Source organism: Entelurus aequoreus, linkage group LG26 (genome assembly GCF_033978785.1).
Source record: "Entelurus aequoreus isolate RoL-2023_Sb linkage group LG26, RoL_Eaeq_v1.1, whole genome shotgun sequence".
Classification (NCBI taxonomy): Eukaryota; Metazoa; Chordata; class Actinopteri; order Syngnathiformes; family Syngnathidae; genus Entelurus; species Entelurus aequoreus.
This window is the reverse complement of record NC_084756.1, coordinates 15,980,492-16,001,181: the sequence shown is the minus strand read 5'-3', so window position 1 is coordinate 16,001,181 and position 20,690 is coordinate 15,980,492. Positions and strand designations below refer to the sequence as shown.

Genomic DNA, 20,690 nt, shown 5'->3' with positions numbered 1-20,690 from the left:
ATCATCAACATCACAACATTCGGAGAAGGATACTGTGGTCACTTCTCAAATTTCAAAAAGATGGTAATTGATGAAAATAAGAGGCACCTGAACCATCTCCCCGTCAGGGAATCGAACCCTGGTCTTCCGCGTGACAAGCGGAGATACTGTCCACTATACTAACGAGGACTGCTTGGGATGATATTTTGCCTGCCACACCGCGACCAAAGTTTTGCTATTCAGTATTTCTGCGATCTCATAATGCGGACAAATTGATCCTCCGAAAGCACGGATTGAGGGTAGTGTGGCCGAGCGGTCTAAGGCGCTGGATTAAGGCTCCAGTCTCTCAGGAGGCGTGGGTTCAAATCCCACCACTGCCATTTTTGCTGGTAACACACTTGTATCTTCCCTGACTGAGGCAATAAGACCCTGGGCCTCATTTAGAAAGCTTGCAAAAATAGGGCCAAAACGTTAGCTTTGGAGTTTTCCATGCCAGGTATGCAGTAAAAAAAACACAACCAGCACAGATTTAAGGCCCGCCAGCAGCGTCCGGTAAAGCTAAAAGGTGGTCGAGGTTGTATGTTTATCAACATGTCGTTTGAAGATCAACCTAACCTAGTCAATGACGGCATCCAGATCTTGTTGGTTGCATTGCACAGGCAGGAGAGAGCAGACTAACAAATGACTCATCATATGCACTCCTCCACACTTACATGCTGTAGAACCATCCTCACTGTTTTGAATCATCAACATCACAACATTCGGAGAAGGATACGGTGGTCACTTCTGAAATTTCAACAAGATGGTAATTGAAAAAAGTAAGAGGCACCCGCACCATCTCCCCGTCAGGGAATCGAACCCTGGTCTTCCGCGTGACAGGCGGAGATACTGTCCACTATACTAACGAGGACTGCTTGGCATGTTATTTTCCTGGGGACAACATGGCATATGAATGCAATGGGTGCTTCACACATTTGTCAAGAAACCATGCAGGAGACCAGTGTCTGAACCAGTGATCAACTCCCTGGTGGTCTAGTGGCTAGGATTCGGCGCTTTCACCGCCGCGGCCCGGGTTCGATTCCCGGTCAGGGAAAGCTATCCGACCCTTTCTCAGAGCAGGCAATTTATAATAAACTTATGTGACTTCCATGTTTTATGCTCATGATATACAAATCATTATAGTTTACATTTTCCATAAAGGCAATGGGGACATTGCTCAAACTTGGCCCAAAAAATGTGCCCGAGATTCTCCGCTTTCCTCTTCTTGTCGTCTTCGAGGTCCACTGCACGACACCTTTCCAGTTCTCCACACACAACCTAGCCTAGTCAATGACGGCATCCAGATCTTGTTGGTTGCATTGCACAGGTAAGAGAGAGCAGCCTAACAAATGACTCATCATATGCACTCCTCCACACTAACATGATGTAGAACCATCCTCATAACCTCATTTGTTCATGGATACCCTGCAATGTTCCGTTTCACAGATCTTGGGCGATTTAGGCAGGACCAAAAAGGCCACACTTCTTTGGAGCCAGGCAGAAGAGATTTGTTTAGGCAGAGAGAGGATTTTTCTAATTCTACCAAGGTTGATTTTTGTAATGCTATGTCGAGGTCGTCAGCTGCTGCATCCCTAACCTTTAATTTGACACATTGACTCTGACAAACCATTTTCCCTTTTTGAAGACTTGCTTTTGCATCCTAATTTCGAGGGGTGCAACAAACATTAGTAAAATACTGTGTTTGATTTCTGTAGGGCTGTGCAGCAACGCCGAGTAAACACATCACAACATTCGGAGAAGGATACTGTGGTCACTTCTCAAATTTCAACAAGATGGTAATTGAAGAAAATGGGAGGAACCTAAACCATCTCCCCGTCAGGGAATCGAACCCTGGTCTGCCGCGTGACAGGCGGAGATACTGTCCACTATACTAACGAGGACTGCTTGGGATGATATTTTGCCTGCCACACCGCGACCAAAGTGTTGCTATTTCATATTTCTGCAAAAATAGGGCCAAAACGTTAGCTTTGGAGTTTTCCATGCCAGGTATGCAATAAAAAAAAAACAACCACCACAGATTTAAGGCCCACCAGCAGCGTCCGGTAAAGCTAAAACGTGGTCGAGGTTGTATGTTTATCATCATGTCGTTTAAAGATCAGCCTAACCTAGTCAATGACGGCATCCAGATCTTGTTGGTTGCATTGCACAGGCAGGAGAGAGCAGACTAACAAATGACTCATCATATGCACTCCTCCACACTAACATGCTTTAGAACCATCCTCACTGTTTTGAATCATCAACATCACAACATTCGGAGAAGGATACTGTGGTCACTTCTCAAATTTCAACAAGATGGTAATTGAAGAAAATAAGAGGCACCTGGACCATCTCCCCGTCAGGGAATCGAACCCTGGTCTTCCGCGTGACAGGCGGAGATACTGTCCACTATACTAACGAGGACTGCCTGGGATGATATTTTGCCTGCCACACTGCGACCAAAGTGTTGCTATTCAGTATTTCTGCGATCTCATAATGCGGACAAATTGATCCTCCGAAAGCACGGATTGAGGGTAGTGTGGCCGAGCGGTCTAAGGCGCTGGATTAAGGCTCCAGTCTCTCGGGAGACGTGGGTTCAAATCCCACCACTGCCATTTTTGCTGGTAACACACTTGTATCTTCCCTGACTGAGGCAATAAGACCCTGGGCCTCATTTAGAAAACTTGCAAAAATAGGACCAAAACGTTAGCTTTGGAGTTTTCCATTCCAGGTATGCAATAAAAAAAACCCAACCAGCACAGATTTAAGGCCCGCCAGCAGCGTCCGGTAAAGCTAAAAGGTGGTCGAGGTTGTATGTTTATCAACATGTCGTTTGAAGATCAACCTAACCTAGTCAATGACGGCATCCAGATCTTGTTGGTTGCATTGCACAGGCAGGAGAGAGCAGACTAACAAATGACTCATCATATGCACTCCTCCACACTAACATGCTGTAGAACCATCCTCACTGTTTTGAATCATCAACATCACAACATTCGGAGAAGGATACTGTGGTCACTTCTGAAATTTCAACAAGATGGTAATTGAAAAAAGTAAGAGGCACCCGCACCATCTCCCCGTCAGGGAATCGAACCCTGGTCTTCCGCGTGACAAGCGGAGATACTGTCCACTATACTAACGAGGACTGCTTGGCATGTTATTTTCCTGGGGACAACCAAACAGGCTTGGCTTTTGCCTGCCACACCGCGACCAAAGGCGCTGAATTAAGGCTCCAGTCTCTCGGGAGGCGTGGGTTCAAATCCCACCACTGCCATTTTAGCTGGTAACACACTTGTATCTTCCCTGACTGAGGCAATAAGACCCTGGGCCTCATTTAGAAAACTTGCAAAAATAGGGCCAAAACATTAGCTTTGGCGTTTTCCATGCCAGGTATGCAATAAAAAAAACACAACCAGCACAGATTTAAGGCCCGCCAGCAGCGTCCGGTAAAGCTAAAAGGTGGTCGAGGTTATATGTTTATCAACATGTCGTTTGAAGATCAACCTAACCTAGTCAATGACGGCATCCAGATCTTGTTGGTTGCATTGCACAGGCAGGAGAGAGCAGACTAACAAACGACTCATCATATGCACTCCTCCACACTAACATGCTGTAGAACCATCCTCACTGTTTTGAATCAACAACATCACAACATGCGGAGAAGGATACTGTGGTCACTTCTGAAATTTCAACAAGATGGTAATTGAAGGAAATAGGAGGCACCTGAACCATCTCCCCGTCAGGGAATCGAACCCTGGTCTTCCGCGTGACAGGCGGAGATACTGTCCACTATACTAACGAGGACTGATTGGCATGATATTTTGCTGGGGACAAGTAAACAGGCTTGGCTTTTGCCTGCCACACCGCGACCAAAGTGTTGCTATTCCATATTTCTGCTATCTCATAATGCGGACAATTTGATCCTCCGAAAGCTTTCGGAGGCCACTTTTATCTGTTTCTGTATTTGGATGACACCGCAGTGATAGGATGTATCACTGGCCCGCACGGTGCGACCAGCAGGAGGGAGTTGGCCTGTCTGGATACATTGTGTGGAAACAACGACCTTATCCTCAACACGGACTACACTAAGAAGACAAAAGAAGACAGGAGGAAGGAAAGTCTGTTCTTTTTTGTTACTATTGTACAATTTTTCCACACCTAAGTCCAAATTCATGCAGCAGTTTCCATAGTGTAGTGGTTATCACTTCACTAAGACACAAAAGTTACCCCGGTTCAAAGAAGACAATTCGCATTTCTGACATGGCATATGAATGCAATGGGTGCTTCACACATTTGTCAAGAAACCATGCAGGAGACCAGTGTCTGAACCAGTGATCAACTCCCTGGTGGTCTAGTGGCTAGGATTCGGCGCTTTCACCGCCGCGGCCCGGGTTCGATTCCCGGTCAGGGAAAGCTATCCGACCCTTTCTCAGAGCAGGCAATTTATAATAAACTTATGTGACTTCCATGTTTTATGCTCATGATATACAAATCATTATAGTTGACATTTTCCATAAAGGCAATGGGGACATTGCTCAAACTTGGCCCAAAAAAATGTGCCCGAGATTCTCCGCTTTCCTCTTCTTGTCGTCTTCGAGGTCCACTGCACGACACCTTTCCAGTTCTCCACACACAACCTAGCCTAGTCAATGACGGCATCCAGATCTTGTTGGTTGCATTTCACAGGCAGGAGAGAGCAGACTAACAAATGACTCATCATATGCACTCCTCCTCACTAACATGATGTAGAACCATCCTCATAGCCTCATTTGTTCATGGATACCCTGCAACGTTCCGTTTCACAGATCTTGGGCGATTTAGGCAGGACCAAAAAGGCCACACTTCTTTGGAGCCAGGCAGAAGAGATTTGTTTAGGCAGAGAGAGGATTTTTCTAATTCTACCAAGGTTGATTTTTGTAATGCTATGTCGAGGTCGTCAGCTGCTGCATCCCTAACCTTTAATTTGACACATTGACTCTGACAAACCATTTTCCCTTTTTGAAGACTTGCTTTTGCATCCTAATTTCGAGGGGTGCAACAAACATTAGTAAAATACTGTGTTTGATTTCTGTAGGGCTGTGCAGCAACGCCGAGTAAACACATCACAACATTCGGAGAAGGATACTGTGGTCACTTCTCAAATTTCAACAAGATAGTAATTGAAGAAAATGGGAGGAACCTAAACCATCTCCCTGTCAGGGAAACGAACCCTGGTCTGCCGCGTGACAGGCAGAGATACTGTCCACTATACTAACGAGGACTGCTTGGGATGATATTTTTGCCTGCCACACCGCGACCAAAGTGTTGCTATTTCATATTTCTGCTATCTCATAATGCCGACAAATTGATCCGCCGAATGCATAGATTGAGGGTAGTGTGGCCGAGCGGTCTAAGGCGCTGGATTAAGGCTCCAGTCTCTCGGGAGGCGTGGTTCTACAGCATGTTAGTGTGGAGGAGTGCATATGATGAGTCATTTGCTAGTCTGCTCTCTCCTGCCTGTGCAATGCAACCAACAAGATCTGGATGCCGTCATTGACTAGGTTAGGTTGATCTTTAAACGACATGATGATAAACATACAACCTCGACCACCTTTTAGTTTGAAGATCAATCTAACCTAGTCAATGACGGCGTCCAGATCTTGTTGGTTGCATTGCACAGGCAGGAGAGAGTAGACTAACAAATGACTCATCATATGCACTCCTCCACACTAACATGCTGTAGAACCATCCTCACTGTTTTGAATCATCAACATCACAACATTCGGAGAAGGATACTGTGGTCACTTCTGAAATTTCAACAAGATGGTAATTGAAAAACATAAGAGGGACCTGCAACATCTCCCCGTCAGGGAATCGAACCCTGGTCTTCCGCGTGACAGGCGGAGATACTGTCCACTATACTAACGAGGACTGCTTGGCATGCTGTTTTCCTGGGGACAACCAAACAGGCTTGGCTTTTGCCTGCCACACCGCGACCAAAGGCGCTGAATTAACGCTCCAGTCTCTCGGGAGGCGTGGGTTCTAATCCCACCACTGCCATTTTTGCTGGTAACACACTTGTATCTTCCCTGACTGAGGCAATAAGACCCTGGGCCTCATTTAGAAAACTTGCAAAAATAGGGCCAAAACGTTAGCTTTGGAGTTTTCCATGCCAGGTATGCAATAAAAAAAACACAACCAGCACAGATTTAAGGCCCGCCAGCAGCGTCGGGTAAAGCTAAAAGGTGGTCGAGGTTATATGTTTATCAACATGTCGTTTGAAGATCAACCTAACCTAGTCAATGACGGCATCCAGATCTTGTTGGTTGCATTGCACAGCTAGGAGAGAGCAGACTAACAAATGACTCATCATATGCACTCCTCCACACTAACATGCTGTAGAACCATCCTCACTGTTTTGAATCAACAACATCACAACATTCGGAGAAGGATACTGTGGTCACTTCTGAAATTTCAACAAGATGGTAATTGAAGGAAATAGGAGGCACCTGAACCATCTCCCCGTCAGGGAATCGAACCCTGGTCTTCCGCGTGACAGGCGGAGATACTGTCCACTATACTAACGAGGACTGCTTGAAAACCCCACCACTGCCATTTTTGCTGGTAACACACTTGTATCTTCCCTGACTGAGGCAATAAGACCCTGGGCCTCATTTAGAAAGCTTGCAAAAATAGGGCCAAAACGTTAGCTTTGGAGTTTTCCATGCCAGGTATGCAATAAAAAAAAAACACAACCAGCACAGATTTAAGGCCCGCCAGCAGCATCCAGTAAAGCTAAAAGGTGGTCGAGGTTGTATGTTTATCAACATGTCGTTTGAAGATCTCCGCCCCTACTTAAGACATTCAGGCCACTTTTATCTGTTTCTGTATTTGGATGACACCGCAGTGATAGGATGTATCACTGGCCCGCACGGTGCGACCAGCAGGAGGGAGTTGGCCTGTCTGGTGACATTGTGTGGAAACAACGACCTTATCCTCAACACGGACTACACTAAGAAGACAAAAGAAGACATGAGGAAGGAAAGTCTGTTCTTTTTTGTTACTATTGTACAATTTTTCCACACCCAAGTCCAAATTCATGCAGCAGTTTCCATAGTGTAGTGGTTATCACTTCACTAAGACACAAAAGTTACCCCGGTTCAAAGAAGACAATTCGCATTTCTGACATGGCATATGAATGCAATGGGTGCTTCACACATTTGTCAAGAAACCATGCAGGAGACCAGTGTCTGAACCAGTGATCAACTCCCTGGTGGTCTAGTGGCTAGGATTCGGCGCTTTCACTGCCGCGGCCCGGGTTCGATTCCCGGTCAGGGAAAGCTATCCGACCCTTTCTCAGAGCAGGCAATTTATAATAAACTTATGTGACTTCCATGTTTTATGCTCATGATATACAAATCATTATCGTTGACATTTTCCATAAAGGCAATGGGGACATTGCTCAAACTTGGCCCAAAAAATGTGCCCGAGATTCTCCGCTTTCCTCTTCTTGTCGTCTTCGAGGTCCACTGCACGACACCTTTCCAGTTCTCCACACACAACCTAGCCTAGTCAATGACGGCATCCAGATCTTGTTGGTTGCATTGCACAGGCAGGAGAGAGCAGACTAACAAATGACTCATCATATGCACTCCTCCACACTAACATGCTGTAGAACCATCTTCATAGCCTCATTTGTTCATGGATACCCTGCAACGTTCCGTTTCACAGATCTTGGGCGATTTAGGCAGGACCAAAAAGGCCACACTTCTTTGGAGCCAGGCAGAAGAGATTTGTTTAGGCAGAGAGAGGATTTGTGTGAGGCATTTTCCCGGCGGCTAGAGCAGAGGGCCAGCCTGTTGCGGTGATGTCTGTCAGTCAGGGCTTATACAGGATGGAGGAAATTTGCCTTGACTTTAATCTCTTCATTGCTGGTTCTCGGTCAAACAGAGCGAGACGAGGGTCTGTTTCTTGTTTGAGCTTTTCCTCTGACGTCTGTGGTTGTATTTGTGTAGTGGATTGTCCGAAGCTTAAGCAGGCAAAGTAGTTTAGTACAACAAATTTATTTACCCATTATCAGAAGTGCAGGTTGAAGTGAGTTGGTCGTGCAGACAAACCACAAGTTACTCCGGAGCAAACAAGACACACACAAGCCAAAATCACTCCCGAGTTCCGGTCTTCTGCCATTTTTTATATGTCTGTTGTGCGTCATCGTTCCTTATCGAGTGCGTCAGTGTCTTGTTTTGCTTTTCCTATCTGTTCCATAACAACTCGAATCCTTTAGACAGTCAACACATTCTATAGACAGGTTGGCACGACTTAATATTCACTTTTGTCCCACAACTGGTCCATTCAATGGCACAAAAATACAAGAGTATTGAAAATGAGCGGACATTCTTAAAAGACAAGAAATATAGGTCAAAAGGTCAGAAATTCTACTACATACCCGCCTTCCAGGGTCTTAAGACCCTGGACCAAAACAATTTCTGATATAGACCACTAACTTAAATCTCTACCGCAGATAGAGGCAAAAACCTCAATGTTTTTATACGAGGCAAAAATTCCGTCTATGACCCTCCTTCAGAGCGATCGCTGTTACCAGCCTGCAGTAAAACCATCTCACAGAACACAATTAGTGGCCTACCCTTTGATTTAGTAAAGGAAAAAGAAATACTTTGATCATGAACATCATTGAACATAAATAGATGAATGTATATAGACTCATGACTGTAAGACATTTTCAAAAATATTTTTCCCGGCATTTGCAATGAATGTAGTTACCAATATTGTTAATTATCAATTGATTTTGAACACACAACTGAATTTCGTATGAGTCCATGTTCGATTAGTGCTCGTATAGATGGCTCGGTGGTGCCTCAGGCTGGTGGCCTGCCGACACCTCGTTGGGTTTTGGCTGCCTTGGTGAAGAAAGAGATCCACTCAAACAGTCTGTCTCTCTTTGGGGTGTGGTTCAGTCCATTGGGCAGACTGTTCAGTGGCATGTGCATGCTGGCTGAAATTGGGGAAAACTCAGGTAGAGTTGGAGCTGTGGGGGCTTTGGGGAAGGCTGGGGCAGAGTATGGGGCGTGGGGCTTTGGTCCAGGCCCTCGGCTTGCTTCAGGCCTCCTCGCTGCTTCGGCACTCCCAACACTTCTTTCCACAGCTGCTGGAGTCCCGGTGGACCCATTGGCTGGCAACCTTAGTTGTTCTCGTCATCGCTGGCAAGGTGTTGTCTCTCCTCTCGGTTCCTTCCAGTCAGGTATCGGGTGTTGGTCCTGGATTGGCTTTGACCGTGCCCCTCTTAGCGAGTGCAAGGGAATCTGGGGTGGCTGTTTTCATCCTCAAATCTGCACAGAGGAACTGGCACACAAATTCTACATTTTGCAAACTTACCATTTTGGTCTCATGGTCTTTCCACCTTCCTAGGAAGCTGCTGGTCCTGAGAAGTGCTGATCTTGTGACTGAAGAAGATTAACCTGTTTTCTTAAATTAGGTGCCATTGTTTGACCTAATCTTTTTGGGGAAACCATGTCGGGATATTAGATCATTCACAAAACATTTAATTACTGAATTGGCACCCTCCTTTGAGGGTGGGGTTGCTTTCGCCAACCACTGCAATTGTCAATCTAAATCATTACGTTCCTTTATCCTTGTACCGGATTGATCATATCGATTAAATAAAACCTCAACACGCTCAAACTTGACCCAATCCAAACTCACCTCCCCCCTCTGTCCCTCTCACAGGGACAGTGTTAGTCGTAGTAATAGTAATAGTAATAGTAGTAGTAGTATTAGTAGTTTCAGAAACATCCAAGAAAAAGAAAGGCAGCTGATATTCAAGCGCAGCAAGAACAGAGGCGGAGGACAGGTCATGTTTGAGGTCACTGTTCGCTTTTGCAATAGTACTTTGATATTTCACAACACCTAGTGAATTATTGTGGCCTCAATAATTCACTAAATAGTTGTATTTAATTTAGTCCATCTATGATGGGACAATGCACAGAAACATTAAGTTCAGAAACAGATATGTTCTGTACTAGATTATATCTAAATAGCTACTTTCCATCTGCAGTCCCTGGCTACCTAAATTAAAGGGATCCAAAAATCAAGCACTAAAATTATGACACTAATTAATCATAATAAATATATACATTCATAATAGTCAATAATTAATCAAAAATAATCATACTGTAGCATGTAATCAATTATAAGAAAAGTCACCAAATGCCCCTTCATGGACACATACTTACCATACAATACAACCACACCGTATTTACATCATCACACAAAGACAATACATGCTCTTGTTCACATCTGTCATCATTCGTAAAAACAACCAAGATTTTAACAGCCATACCTCACAATTTACAACAAAAATGCTCTCATAGATAAATATAATACTCATTAATTTGATGTGTCAACATAATGCCCCTCTTAGTGACCGTCTGAGCAGCCTTGATTGCTCCAAAGCCACTTTTTTTTTATTTCAAATTTTCTATTCCTTTTGTTATAACGTGGAGAAGGCTAATTGGTCTGTACATGTTCTGGTCTTCTTTATTTCCTGCTTTATGGATTTAATCATAGTAGCAGTTTCTCGACGTGGTAGGGAAAGTGTTTTCCGTTATTGATTTATTTATCAATCGTTGTTATACGAGCAATAATACAATCCTTATATGTTTTTAGGAAGATAGTGTCCAACCCATATATATATATCTCTAGATCGTGAGTCTGATAATGCAGCGAAGATTTTGTTTAACTTTGTTTCATTTGTTAATTCTAAAATTAGTCCATCCTGAATAAATGACAATTATTTGCACTGATTTTGAGGGATTTTTTATTCAGGGTTTGTACAGACTGGATGAAATGTTCATCAAAATTACCACTTATGTCCAGACTGTCTGCGATAGTAGCGCCATTGATATTTAATGTTATAGTGTTGTTTCTTGTTTGCTCTCTTTCCGTAAGTGTGTATCTGGTTTTCCATAACTCTCTATTGTTCCTTTTTGCAGCTTTAATTAATTCTAAGTGAAAGTCAGCCTTAGACTTCCGCATAAACATTGTAACTTTTGTTCCTCCAAACTTTTAAATCATACGATCTGTATTTAGACCTGTTTTTTAATTGCTCTTATGAGAGCTGAGTCCTCATGTCTTTATTAGAATCCAATGGTGTTTTTATTTTAGCACTCTTCTTTCTGGTTTTGTATTTGTGTATTTACAGATGTTCTCTTTAATTTTTGTCATCCAATTGTAATTCTAGTAGAGCTGCTTATCATTTGTATCATATAGAAGCCATTTATAATATCCTTAAGTTTCTTTCTACGTGTTTTATTTAACCAGTCCAGATTAACGTCCTCCATGACGTTACTTCTGTCATACTATGCTGTTTGAGGATGTCTGAAAATGAATCAAGAAAAATGTCTTTAGCTGTGGTCGGTCGGCATACTACAATTACCTTGAAATACATTTCTGAGGAAAATGTGATTTTAATTTCAACATACTCAAATTGATCTAGTTTTAATGTTTTCCCTTTCATAAATCATAATTCCTCCCCCCTTTGTCACTCGATCTGTCTTTTCTGTAATCTTGTCCCCCGGGACATTAATTAGAACGAAAAGGTGTTGTGGGTTTTAACCATGTCTCTGATAGACAAGGTAATCCGGATTAGAGTCTGACAGTAACTGCTGTATTTGTTCAGTATATTTCCTGTGGTAGAAAGTTTATTAATGCGGACACGTTTGTTACTGAATACTTTCTACAGACTTCTGTCTCTCTGCGACTTTGTGTATGTAATAAACAACTATAAATATTTGATATGCTTAAATTTTGTTTTAGCTCAGCTGTTGTGTAGCTGCTAGCTCTTTGTAGCCTACAGCAGAAATGTCCAAATTGCAACCAATAGCTATGTTTTTAACAGACAACCGAAATAATTGATTTGCGTATCGGTTCAATCAGCGGCAGCTACGCCCTGTTTTATCATTTGACCTAAATTTTTGGTTTCGTAGGCAGGACAGAGGGAACAATGTGGGTCATTAGTTGTCCATCTTATACCATTCTAATTGTTGTAAGGATAGTTCACATGAGCGGCCATACCTTGAGTCCCACCATATACAAGAGTCAAAAGGCTCCTATTATGAGTCGTCTAATTGGTTATCATACACTTTGGCGGTTTGGGTGGCAGGACACACGGACGCACCTCAGTCAGCTAGTGCTAGGACAGTTGGAGCAGTCCCCGTCTTCCACTCATTCCTGGGAGGCGTCCCCAGTAGTTGTCAGCTGATGTCGTGCTGTCAGGCAACATCAGGAAGTTCCTTCTGTGCAGTATTGAATTGTCAGGGCACAGTTCGTAAGCAGGTCATTACAAGGTTTGTATCCTGCTGTTCGTCCTGCGGTCACACCTGTATTTTTTGTGAGCATGTTCTGGCTACACCTTGGAGCTTGTCTTGTTCAGAGAAGTTGGCAGTCCCCCAGCTGCACATCCTTTTCACCCTCGCTTGACCTAGCACAACCGTGGCTACCACCCAAGTCCGTCTGTATTTTTTTTACGTTTTATTGAGGTTTTTTCCTCCAGAATTTGGAACTCAAAACATGTACACCCATCGTTTTCATATCCTCTCGGTTAGTTCAATTTTGCATATCATGTTTTAAAATTACAGTCTTAACTATCCCATTAATTGCTAATCAATAACCTTAATTCAAAGATTATACGTACTACTTCATGTGTATTTAAGTACCCTTTTAATTCACTTAAAGATTATCTATAAGTTAATTTAAACTATCATTTGTCTATCAGTAGGTTCGAGCAAGCTGTCATGCTTGCACTCTGACCTCCTGCTGTGCGTGATACTCTCCAAAACAAAGGAATGTATTTATTCACGTTTCTCCTTATCTTTCAGCTAAATCTTTTAATCTTTTAACTTTTAACGTCCGTACTGTGTTTATTTTTATTGTCTGCATTTTAATTTTGCTCTTGTTTTCTTTCATTTCACTTTGTTGTCTGTGAATCACTTTGAGTCTTGTCCTTTCCTGGAAAAACGCCACACAAACAAAGCTGCCCCGCCTTGCCTTGCATGTCTCCGACTGGTTATCCAACTTAGTCATAACAAACACACAAGGCCATGCTCTAAGCGCCATGCCTAATCACACTTCTCCTCTTTTTAACACTTTACATATCGGCTCTTATTCTAATTATTAATGTAGGCTGTTATTTGTAATTATTATTCAACACTATTCACAGCAAACAGTTGTAAAGTTATAGTTATTCGCATTATACTCTCAAAATCTATAGCTAACTGAAAGCTGTTGAGATTTGGTTTGCCTACTTCATCTCAGTGGCCTAGTGGTTAGAGTGTCCGCCCTGAGATCGGCAGGTCGCAAGTTCAAAACCCCGGTCGAGTCACACCAAAGACTACAAAAATTTGGGAGCCAAATCACCAAACATGATTCCCCCACCTCCCAGGGGCAATCACGGGGGATGGGCCAAATGCAGAGGACAAATTCCACCACACCCAGTGTGTGTGTGACAATCACTGGCACCCCAACTTTAATTCTAACTTTATTCTGTCATGCCATTATCCTCTTCTAGCTCAACATCCAGAAGTATGGTGTACTGAAATGTCTAAATAAAAATATAAATTACTCCAAACTAAAATGTCAGACCGCACTTCAAAGCCACTTTTATTAAATTAATTTCCAAACTAACCACCACCACAGCAGACATCTTCCTCAATCCTATCCCAATACTCCCATAAATTGGAAAGGTGTTTCACAACAGTGGTTAAGTAGTTATTTTAAGTAATAGATCTCAATATGTAGAAATTAATAAGACTAAATTTGCCCTAGTGTGTGAATGTTGTCTGTCTATCTATCTGTGTTGGCCCTGTGATGAGGTGGCGACCTGTCCAGGGTGCAAAGTCAAATTGTGAAACACAAATTAAAGTTGAATCAAGTGGAAATTGACAGAGTATATGAACTACATTCTTGAGAATAGTAATTGATCATTAATATGTTGGAAGCCGCATATTGAACATATTAAAGAAAATATCCAAATCCATTGCTATTCGGTATAAAGTTAAACACATGCTGAATAAGAAATGTCTGCACATGTTATATTATTCATTTATTTTTCCATATGTAACATTGTTTTGAAGTTTGGGGAAATGTTTATAGAAGAATTATAGACCCAATACTTAAACTTAAAAGGCTCATTTCAATAATACACAAAGCATTATTATTATGATCATATCAATCCATTTTTTTAAGTCATAATGTGTTAAATGTTCAGATAATTTAATTTTAAAACAATGGCAATTATGTTTCCAAGTAAAGAACAACAGCCTTCCAGTTTGTATTCTTAGCTTGTTTACATTATGAGGAGACACTATCATTTACGGGGGATATTGATTTTTAAAATAGGTCAAGTAAAATAAAAATAAAAACACAAATGTATTTCAATTTTAGGAGTTAAATGATCCTCAGTGATGAGCTGAACACATGTAGTTTTTTGTTATGGTTTAAAAGACCCTTGAAAAGTAAAGTTTTCTCAACATTATAAAATATAGTAACAATTACTTTCATCTTTTAACGTTGATGTTCCAGGTAATTTAATGTTCAGTAATTGTATATCATAGGCCAATATAAGCTTTGGCTTCCGCCTATTCGTTTTTTTTTTTCGGTCATTCTTTTTTCTTTTCTTTTCTGTGTGTAAATGTGTATGATTGTTAATATGTCTAATTTACTGTTAAACTGCTCACACAAATTGGTTGATGGTTGATTATATGACCAAAATAAACCTATTTCATTTATTCATTCATTATCTATCGTACTCATAGTTTTATTCCATTTTGTTATTCTACATGCACCAATGTCACATAGAAATGTGCTTTCTTTGTTATTTATTTACATTATTATTTCTGGTTTACTTGCTGTCTGTTTACTTAAGTTCTCATATTTTGGTCTGTCTTCCTTCTGATTAGAATTTGTTTAACGCTTCTCTACGTTTTGTTTTGACAATGGCGCTGAGTGGCTCTTATCTGTACTTCTTCAGACTCTATGTTTTCACAGATGCCCTTAGATGTATTAGAATATAAATTTAACTTTTATTTTATTGTGTGTTTATTCCTAAAAAAAAATTAAAATGTCAATGTATGATCAATTTATCTTTATCAAATTTAAATTCAATATTATTAATTTATTTGTTGTATAACTATTAATTCAAAGTTACAATGTGTCCTAATCTATGATGTTCGTGCGTGTGTGTTTGTCTCAACTTCCACACAGAAACTGGATGGATCAGATAAGCAACAAGGCTGTACCAAAAAAAGTATACTAGACATATAAATGAATGATGAATTAAACAATGTTTCAATGTCCCACAATCCGTATTTATTTATTGATATTTAAACGTGTAATTTTCCATATATCTATTATTTTACTGGACTTAGCAAGCACCTACTACTAGCACACTCTACAGACCGAGAATAACTGTTTTTTTTTTATATGCGTCACACAGTCACTCACACACAGAGAATTTACCAGCGAGCAAGAGCCTTTTTTCCCGTACTCAAAATCTCAGTGTGTAAAACAACTGTAATATCGCACAGTCACAATCACCAGTATAGTTAAAAACAAATTCAAATGACTGGAATTCGCTCGCAGCGCCCAAGAGGGGGAGCCTCCCTGCTTAGGCTGCTGCCTCCGCGATCCAACCTCTTGATAGCGGAAGAAAATAATTATATGGATGGATCATTCACTCATGTGTTTTCTGTACATAACTTTGTCTATTTTCTCACACGCACACACATAACCGACAATTTCCCAGCTCTTGCAGATCAGCGTGGGTGAGAAAAAAGCGTGAGGGGAGAGGTTGATTTTTTCAGAGGGGAATTAAAACAGATAAGAAACCAGGTGCTACACAAAAGTTATTAAAATACGCAGATATATATATATAAATTTAAAAACACACATTTTTATCCCACAAACCACTCCCCCCTGGTCCGGACCAATATAAACAACTAATGCACGCGTGCTTTTGTGGAATCGGCCGTCTCATAACACACACACGCAGGTCATTCTTACTCATATAACGGCGATTAACCCATTCAGCGGAGCAAACCCTGCTTTTCCTTCCTGACCAACAAGGATAACAGCCTAAGGCGCTGTAGAATCACCAGGAATCACCCTTCAATTCTACAGTACATCGTGTCTGGTCAGTCCATATAGTTTCACCAAGGCTCTACCATATGGAGCCCTTACTCTATCCATCTATACTGCAGCAAATTTCCAAATTCGTGACAACTTGGCTCAGTTGATCTCCTTTACCGGAGTCACTGAACGATCACCTTATATCAGGCTTTATACCCGGCTGCAGCTTCCACATAGACAGATACGTAGGACCTTCATAGACGTCATAAATTTGTGTGGGCCAAATGTCACACCAGTTTAGCCAAACTTGCCTTAAATTTCGCTGTGTCCAACTCCGGCTAACCATGTACTTGCAGAAAAAAGCATCCTCTGCCAACAACGACAGAGGATGAAGAGGTTAAAAGAAATTTTTCGTCTCACATCGTCTATGCTTCTACACTCCAAACCACCAAAATTCTATCAACAATCCCCATTTGTTAAAAACAAGAGATTACAAGTTTTCAACTGTAGTGGATTGTCCGAAGCTTAAGCAGGCAACAAAAGTAGTTTAGTACAACAAATGTATTTACCCATTATCAGAAGTGCAGGTTGAATTGAGTTGGTCGTGCAGACAAACCACAAGTTACTCCGGAGCCAACAAGACACACACAAGCCAAAATCACTCCCGAGTTCCGGTCTTCTGCCATTTTTTATATGTCTGTTGTGCGTCATCGTTCCTTATCGAGTGCGTCAAATGTCTTGTTTGCTTTTCCTATCTGTTCCATAACAACTCGAATTCTGTAGACAGTCAACACATTCTATAGACAGGTTGGCACGACTTAATATTCACTTTTGTCCCACAACTGGTCCATTCAATGGCACAAAAATACAAGAGTATTGAAAATGAGCGGACATTCTTAAAAGACAAGAAATATAGGTCAAAAGGTCAGAAATTCTACTACATACCCGCCTTCCAGGGTCTTAAGACCCTGGACCAAAACAATTTCTGATATAGACCACTAACTTAAATCTCTACCGCAGATAGAGGCAAAAACCTCAATGTTTTTATACGAGGCAAAAATTCCGTCTATGACCCTCCTTCAGAGCGATCGCTGTTACCAGCCTGCAGTAAAACCATCTCACAGAACACAATTAGTGGCCTACCCTTTGATTTAGTAAAGGAATAACAAATACTTTGATCATGAACATCCTTGAACATAAATAGATGAATGTATATAGACTTATGACTGTAAGACATTTGCAAAAATATTTTTCCCGGCATTTGCAATGGATGTAGTTACCAATATTGTTAATTACCAATTAATTTTGAACACACAACTGAATTTCGTATGAGTCCATGTTTGATTAGTGCTCGTATAGATTGCTCGGTGGTGCCTCAGGCTGGTGGCCTGCCGACACCTCGTTGGGCTTTTGGCTGCCTTGGTGAAGAAAGAGATCCACTCAAACAGTCTGTCTCTCTTTGGGGTGTGGTTCAGTCCATTGGGCAGACTGTTCAGTGGCATGTGCGTGCTGGCCGAAATTGGGGAAAACTCAGGTAGAGTTGGAGCTGTGGGGGCTTTGGGGAAGGCTGGGGCAGAGTATGGGGCGTGGGGCTTTGGTCCAGGCCCTCGGCTTGCTTCAGGCCTCCTCGCTGCTTCGGCACTCCCGACACTTCTTTCCACAGCTGCTGGAGTCCCGGTGGACACATTGGCTGGCAACCTTAGTTGTTCTCGTCATCGCTGGCAAGGTTGTCTCTCCTCTCGGTTCCTTCCAGTCAGGTATCGGGTGTTGGTCCTGGATTGGCTTTGACCGTGCCCCTCTTAGCGAGTGCAAGGGAATCTGGAGTGGCTGCTTTCATCCTCAAATCTGCACAGAGGAACTGGCACACAAATTCTACATTTTGCAAACTTACCATTTTGGTCTCATGGTCTTTCCACCTTCCTAGGAAGCTGCTGGTCCTGAGAAGTGCTGATCTTGTGACTGAAGAAGATTAACCTGTTTTCTTAAAATAGGTGCCGTTGTTTGACCTAATCTTTTTGGGGAAACCATGTCGGGATATTAGATCATTCACAAAACATTTAATTACTGAATTGGCACCCTCCTTTGAGGTTGGGGTTGCTTTCGCCAACCACTGCAATTGTCAATCCAAATCATTACGTTCCTTTATCCTTGCACCGGATTGATCATATCGATTAAATAAAACCTCAAACACGCTCAAACTTGACCCAATCCAAACTCACCTCCCCCCTCTGTCCCTCTCACAGGGACAGTGTTAGTCGCAGTAATAGTAATAATAGTAGTAGTAGTAGTATTAGTAGTTTCAGAAACATCCAAGAAAAAGAAAAGACAGCTGATAGTCAAGTGCAGCAAGAACAGAGGCGGAGGACAGGTCATGTTTGAGGTCACTGTTCGCTTTTGCAATAGTACTTTAATATTTCACAACACCTAGTGAATTATTGTGGCCTCAATAATTCACTAAATAGTTGTATTTAATTTAGTCTATCTATGATGGGACAATGCACAGAAACATTAAGTTCAGGAACAGATATGTTCTGTACTAGATTATATCTAAATAGCTACTTTCCATCTGTAGTCCCTGGCTACCTAAATTAAAGGGATCCACAAATCAAGCAATAAAATTATGACACTAATTAATCATAATAAATATATACATTCATAATAATCAATAATTAATCAAAAATAATCATACTGTAGCATGTATTCAATTATAAGAAAAGTCACCAAATGCCCCTTCATGGACACATTCTTAATATACAATACAACCACACATTATTTACATCATCACACAAAGACAATACATGCTCTTGTTCACATCTGTCATCATTCGTAAAAACAACCAAGATTTTAACAGCCATACCTCAAAATTTACAACAAAAATGCTCTCATGGATAAATATAATACTCATTAAATTGATGTGTCAACATAATGCCCCTCTTAGTGACCGTCTGAGCAGCCTTGATTGCTCCAAAGCCACTTTTTAATTTCAAATTTTCTATTCCTCTTGTTATAACGTGGAGAAGGCTAATTGGTCTGTACATGTTCTGGTCTTCTTTATTTCCTGCTTTATGGATTTAATCATAGTAGCAGTTTCTCGACGTGGTAGGGAAAGTGTTTTCCGTTATTAATTTATTTATCAATCGTTGTTATACGAGCAATAATACAATCCTTATACGTTTTTAGGAAGATAGTGTCCAACCCATATATATATCTCTAGATCGTGAGTCTGATAATGCAGCGAAGATTTTGTTTAACGTTGTTTCATTTGTTACTTCTAAAATGAGTCCATATGAATAAATGACAATTATTTGCACTGATTTTGAGGGACTCTTTATTCAGGGTTTGTACAGACTGATGAAATGTTCATTAAAATTATTACTTATGTCCAGACTGTCTGCGATAGTAGCGCCATTGATATTTAATGTTATAGTGTCGTTTCTTGTTTGCTCTCTTTCCGTAAGTTTGTATCTGGTTTTCCATAACTTTCTAATGTTCCCTTTTGCATCTTTGATTAATTCTAAGTGAAAGTCAGCCTTAGACTTCCGCATAAACATTGTAACTTTGTTCCTCCAAACTTTCAAATCATACGATCTGTATTTAGACCTGTTATAATTGCTCTTATGAGAGCTGAGTCCTCATGTCTTTATTAGAATCCAAATTGTTTTATTAATACAATGGTATTTTTATTTTAGCACTCTTCTTTCTGGTTTTGTTTTCGTGTATTTACAGATGTTCTCTTTAATTCAATTGTAATTCTAGTAGGGCTGCTTATCATTTGTATCATGTAGAAGCCGTTTATAATATCCTTAAGTTTCTTTCTACGGGTTTTATTTAACCAGTCCAGATTAACGTCCCCCATGACGTTACTTCTTTCATACTATGCTGTTTGAGGATGTCTGAAAATGAATCAAGAAAAATGTCTTTAGCTGTGGTCGGTCGGTATACTACAATTACCTTGAAATACATTTCTGAGGAACATGTGATTTTAATTTCAACATACTCAAATTGATCTACTTTTAATGTTTTCCCTTTCACAAATCATAATTCCTCCCCCCTTTGTCACTCGATCTGTCTTTTCTGTAATCTTGTCCCCCGGGACATTAATTTGAACGAAAGGTGTTGTGGGTTTTAACCATGTCTCTGATAGACAAGGTAATCCGGATTAGAGTCTGACAGTAACTGCTGTATTTGTTCAGTATATTTCCTGTGGTAGAAAGTTTATTAATGCGGACACGTTTGTTACTGAATACTTTCTACAGACTTCTGTCTCTCTGCGACTTTGTGTATGTAATAAACAACTATAAATATTTGATATGCTTAAATTTTGTTTTAGCTCAGCTGTTGTGTAGCTGCTAGCTCTTTGTAGCCTACAGCAGGAATGTCCAAATTGCAACCAATAGCTATGTTTTTAACAGACAACCGAAATAATTGAAAATGTGGTATTAGCGTATCGGTTCAATCAGCGGCAGCTACGCCCTGTTTTATCATTTGACCTAAATTTTTTGGTTTCGTAGGCAGGACAGAGGGAACAATGTGGGTCATTAGTTGTCCATCTTATA

At 41.1% G+C, this 20,690-nt stretch overlaps 10 non-coding genes across 10 annotated transcripts; 5 read left to right on the top strand and 5 right to left on the bottom strand.

Moving 5' to 3' along the window:
• Positions 1-277: 277 nt before the first annotated feature.
• On the top strand, positions 278-359 carry trnal-aag (transfer RNA leucine (anticodon AAG)). Its single transcript has one exon. It is a non-coding gene; the product is annotated as a tRNA-Leu (tRNA).
• A 458-nt stretch (positions 360-817) lies between these two features.
• Positions 818-889, bottom strand: trnad-guc (transfer RNA aspartic acid (anticodon GUC)). Its single transcript has one exon. It is a non-coding gene; the product is annotated as a tRNA-Asp (tRNA).
• Positions 890-1,000: 111 nt separating this feature from the next.
• trnae-uuc (transfer RNA glutamic acid (anticodon UUC)) lies at positions 1,001-1,072 on the top strand. Its single transcript has one exon. It is a non-coding gene; the product is annotated as a tRNA-Glu (tRNA).
• Positions 1,073-2,367: 1,295 nt separating this feature from the next.
• On the bottom strand, positions 2,368-2,439 carry trnad-guc (transfer RNA aspartic acid (anticodon GUC)). The gene has a single exon. It is a non-coding gene; the product is annotated as a tRNA-Asp (tRNA).
• Positions 2,440-2,548: 109 nt separating this feature from the next.
• trnal-aag (transfer RNA leucine (anticodon AAG)) lies at positions 2,549-2,630 on the top strand. Its single transcript has one exon. It is a non-coding gene; the product is annotated as a tRNA-Leu (tRNA).
• A 1,117-nt stretch (positions 2,631-3,747) lies between these two features.
• Positions 3,748-3,819, bottom strand: trnad-guc (transfer RNA aspartic acid (anticodon GUC)). Its single transcript has one exon. It is a non-coding gene; the product is annotated as a tRNA-Asp (tRNA).
• A 536-nt stretch (positions 3,820-4,355) lies between these two features.
• On the top strand, positions 4,356-4,427 carry trnae-uuc (transfer RNA glutamic acid (anticodon UUC)). The gene has a single exon. It is a non-coding gene; the product is annotated as a tRNA-Glu (tRNA).
• Positions 4,428-5,853: 1,426 nt separating this feature from the next.
• Positions 5,854-5,925, bottom strand: trnad-guc (transfer RNA aspartic acid (anticodon GUC)). The gene has a single exon. It is a non-coding gene; the product is annotated as a tRNA-Asp (tRNA).
• Positions 5,926-6,512: 587 nt separating this feature from the next.
• On the bottom strand, positions 6,513-6,584 carry trnad-guc (transfer RNA aspartic acid (anticodon GUC)). The gene has a single exon. It is a non-coding gene; the product is annotated as a tRNA-Asp (tRNA).
• A 677-nt stretch (positions 6,585-7,261) lies between these two features.
• On the top strand, positions 7,262-7,333 carry trnae-uuc (transfer RNA glutamic acid (anticodon UUC)). Its single transcript has one exon. It is a non-coding gene; the product is annotated as a tRNA-Glu (tRNA).
• The last annotated feature ends 13,357 nt before the right edge of the window (positions 7,334-20,690 follow it).